The sequence below is a fragment of the Pteropus vampyrus genome, unplaced genomic scaffold, assembly GCF_000151845.1.
Source record: "Pteropus vampyrus isolate Shadow unplaced genomic scaffold, Pvam_2.0 Scaffold212, whole genome shotgun sequence".
Classification (NCBI taxonomy): domain Eukaryota; kingdom Metazoa; phylum Chordata; class Mammalia; order Chiroptera; family Pteropodidae; genus Pteropus; species Pteropus vampyrus.
Window position 1 is genome coordinate 1,039,739 of NW_011888993.1, and position 4,725 is coordinate 1,044,463.

Here is a 4,725-nt window from a genome sequence, read left to right on the forward strand (position 1 = left end):
GTGACTTCACCTGTGAAGGGAAGCACAGCAGGAAGTGGGATGAGGGGCAGCCGAGGCCACTGCAGGCAGGCTTTTCAGGGAAGGCCTCTCTGAGAAGGGGGTGCAGAGGGGGACCCGGGAAGACACGAGGGCGCCGTGCTGTGGCCTGAGGTCTCCGGCAGAGGGCACAGCGGGTGACAAGGCCCGGGGCAGGACAGAGTCTAGTCTGCGTGGCAGAGGAACTGAGAGGCCGTGGGGCTGGAGCAGGGAGAGCAGGGGCAAGGGAGGGCGTGGGGGGAGGGTGTGCAGGCCCTGCCTTGTGGGCGCGTTCACGCCTTGGGCTTTTACACAGAGGACGGTGGGAGCCCAGGAGGCCGGTGGGCTGACTCGGGTGCTCACGGGCGACCTCTGGTGGCTCTCACCGGAAAGACAGACTGAGGAACTGCGATGCGGGGTCTGACTCCGGTGCGCACGGGTGCCCTCTGGTGGCTCCTTGTGGGGACAGACGGGAAGGGAGATGCAGGACCCGACTCGGCGCTCACGGGCGCCCTCTGGTTTCCACTGCGGGGAGGACAGACTGGAAAAGGGCGGGAGCAGAACCTGATTCGAGTGCTCACGGGCGCCCTCTGGTGGCTGCTGCTGGGGAGGACGCTGCTGGGGAGGACACTGGTGGCGACGAGAGCGGGCGCCGGCGACCAGGGCGGAGGGGACTGCGCTGGTCCCGAGGGGCGACGATGGGGGCTGGACTAAGTGGCAGCAGAGGAGGGAAGCCGGATTTGGGAGGTCGGTACGGGAAGGGGCCCTGGTCGAGGCTGCAGGCACAGCTGGACGTTGTGCCCGCCATGTCCGGTTGGGGCCACTCGATCCCGCTCTCTCGCTGTCCCACCCACCTGCTGGGTTTACCGCGCATCTCCCCGGGGAAGGTCCTGTCATCCTCCCGGTTCTAAATGGGGAAACCGAGGCACGGAGCGGCCAGCCCTTGCCCTGACGGAAGGCCAGCGCTTTCCGGGCTGGCACCAGCTGCGACCCGTCCAGCTAGGTGGGGGCCGGTTCCAAAAGAAAACCTCAGGGCCCTTGTTTCAAAATTAGGAGAATTTCAGGACCGAGAACCCCTTCAAGCCCGGGTCCTGCGTTCACGAAGCCGGCCCTGCTGGCCGGCGATGGACGCTCGGGCTGTTCCCACGTTTGGGCTGCCGTGCATAGTCCTGCTGTGAACTCTGCCTGCGGGTACCCGCTGGGGCCCAGCTTCCCATCCTTCCAGGTGTATGTCCGGGGCTGGGAATGCTGGATGGAGGCTTTTCTGTGTTCTCCAAATAAATGACTCGCCAGTTAATACAAAGAGGGAGTGGACCTCCGTATCCTAGTCTCAGGTCACCCCCAGGGTGGGGGGGCGTGGCCTCGAGTATGGCTAAAGGCAGGGTCCAGGGAGGGAGGCAGCTGTGGCCCTTAGTGGCCTGTAATCCCATCATCTGAGGAGAGGTACTCCGACACTATATAAATGTCCTATTTCTCATTAAACAGATGGGACATTTTAAATAACAAGCTTCGAGCAATGCATCTTTGCTGAATAAAGGAGAGCCTTTGGGTCAGAATAAGTTTAGCTGTATGAAACCCCTGCCCCGCCCCCCACCCCCTACCCCCAGCTCTAGTGGGGGTTGAATTAGTGAGTGCTCTTTGGCAAAAGATAGCTAATATCTGGGGATTCCTGATAACCCAGCAGTTCCACAGTTGGGTATTTATATACAGAAAGTCACATATGGTCACCAAAAGGCACGGACCAAATGTCCATAGCCACCCTATTCATTAACGCCCAGGTGAAATTTAACCAAGTCCCGGCGACAGCAGAACGGGTGATTATAGGTGATAATACTATATCGTACAGTTGAAAGTTGCTAAGAGAGTAGATCTTAAAAGTTCTCATCACCAGAAAAAAAAAAAAGTAACTCCATGTGTGGTCTTAGATATTAACCAAGCTCACTGTGGTGACCATTTCACAATAGATACAGATAAGCAACTCATTGCGCTATACACCTGAAACTAATATGTTATGTCAATTATGTCTCAGTAAAAAAATAAATAGAAAATACCGATCAGAAAAAAAAAAATGGATGAGTAGATGGTGGGGCAGTCACCCAACGGAATTGTCTATGGCAGGAGTCCCCAATCTCCAGGCCACGGACCGGTACCGGGTTCCTGTTAGGAACCGGGCCACACAGCAGAAAGTGAGGGATGGGCAAGTGATCGAAGCTTCATCTATATTTGCAGCCGCTCCCCAGCGCTGGCATCACCGCCTCAGCTCTGCCTCAGATCATCAGGTGTTAGATTCTCATGGGAGCAGCGGCCCCTGGCACCACAAAGGTTGGGGACCGCTTGTCTATGGCAATGAGAATTCATGAATTACAACCACGTGCACCAATGTGGATTTACTGCACAAACATAATGAGCGAGAGATGGAAACTGGACGCATCAGAATTCGCCTTGTGCCATTCTGTTTCTACGAAGTTTGAAAAAATGGCAACAATTAAATATGATTTTTAGGCTGGCTTAATTAAGTCGTAAATTTCTACGGAAAAGCAAGGAATAAAGAGGGACCTAAGAGAATCGATTCACGGAGAAGACGTAGTGAATGCACAAAACAGAGAAGCAACAGACGTCAGAACCAAAAGGTGAAAGAGACAAATCTATGATTATCCTTTGATATTCCTCTCAGCGGGCGTTACAATGAGCGGACAGAACGTTAGCGAGAATACAGACAATCTACACAACGCCGTCCACAAACACACACACACACACACACACACACACACACACACACAATGAAATTATTTTTGGCAAAATTCAATGGGAAAAGGCGGACAGTCTTTTCAGTCAAGGGTTCGGAACAACTGGATAGCCACGTGCAGAAAAAATAAAACAAAACACAAAAGAAACTCGACTTATACAAAGATGAACTCAAAATGGATCATGGATTTAAATGTAGAATATAAAAACAACCAAAGTCCTATAATAACACTTCTTTGTGGCCTGAGGTTTGGCAAAGGGTTCGTAGATACGGCATCAAAAACATGATTCGTTATGGGGAAAAAAAAACCTGATAAATCGAACATCTTCAGAATTAAAAACTCTTGCTCCACAAAGGACACAGTCGAGGGGACAGAAAAATGAACCACAGACTGGGAGAGAATATTTGCAAGCCACATACCCAGCGAAGGACTGATATCTAGAATATAAAAAGAATTCTCCAAACACAACAATAGGAAAACAACTCACTGAACGAAATGGTAGAATTTGAATAGATTCTTTGCCAAAGAAGAGGTAGGTGATACACAAACTCATGAAAAGATGTCCACCAGCATTGGTCCACCAGGGGCATGTAGATGAAACCCACAACGGGTACCATCACCCAGGCCTAGCATGGCCAAAATAAAACACGCAGACGACACCAAGTGCAGGAAACTGCGACTCTCAGATATGGCCGGTCGGGCTGCAAATGCGACAGCCCCTTTGGGAAACTATTCACATTCTTACTAAGGTAAACATACGATTAGCCGAGGACCCGACAATCCCACCTGTGGGAATTCATCTTAGAGAAATGAACCCTAGGCCATCTGAGACCTGAGCACGCATGTTTTCAGTAGCGCTAAACTGGGGACACCCCAAATGTCCTCCTGGGGTGAACGGTGATGCCCGCGCACTGCGGAAAACTCGGCCCTCGAGGGGTGGGTGCCCGATACACCCACGCGCACAGACGACTCGCAAATGCCAAGTGAAGGAAGCTCGTCTCAAGAGCTGCGTCACGTATGATTCCATTTATGTGACATTCTCACAAAGATGGAAAAAAACGTAGCCACGCAGAGTGGGTCGGTGGGTCCCAGGGGCTGCAACGGGGCCAGGATCTGACACGCAATGGGGGTAGTTTTTTCAAGGGAGGGGACTGCATTCTGTCACCTGTTTTTCTGGCAGGTTACGTGACTCTACAACTCATGGAACGGGACACCGAAGAGAGGAAGACGATGCCACGTACATTTGAAAAATGAGAAACAGAATGAGTCTTACTGCCAAAAAGTACCCCCCCCCGCCACCAAAAAAAACACAGAGAGAGCACCAGAATCAGAGCAGTGGTGACCGCGGGCAGGAGGAGGGGCTTCCTGCTGGAAAGGGTATGTGGGGAACCCTCATGTCTCATATGACGATGATGTCCTTCCCCTCTGCCTGGCTGGGTGTCATGTGGGTGCCGGTTCGTAAGAATTGGTTAGGTTACATATTCATGCTGTACGCGTGTTCTGTGGTGTGTGTGTGCTTCAGACATGCACGCAAGCTCACCCTAGTACTCCCCGATGGACTGACACGTGACAGATGTCCCCACTGGCGCCAGCATGCGGACAGGAGTCAGTTCCGCCTTTTTGGGGAAATGGAAGGGAGATTTGTTTTGAAGCCAGGGAGATTTGTTTTGAAGCCGGAGAGATTTGCAGGGGCCGGGTCCTGGCAGGGGTGGAGGGAGCGGGGCCGTTTTCCTGAGGTCAGCGGGAGCCACAGAGGATGTTACACCAGGGCCTGACACCCATCCTGCTGTGACGACGTGCTGGGGCTCATGCCTCCTCGGACCGGCAGCAGGAAGGCGCCCGCAGGCACAGCCCCGCGTCTAGGCCTCGCTGTTGTTCTGCCCGCTCTCCCGTCTGTGACTCAGCCCGGCCCCCCAGCTCTGCCAAGCTGGTTATTTCTGTTCTGCCTGCATCTGGTGAGCCC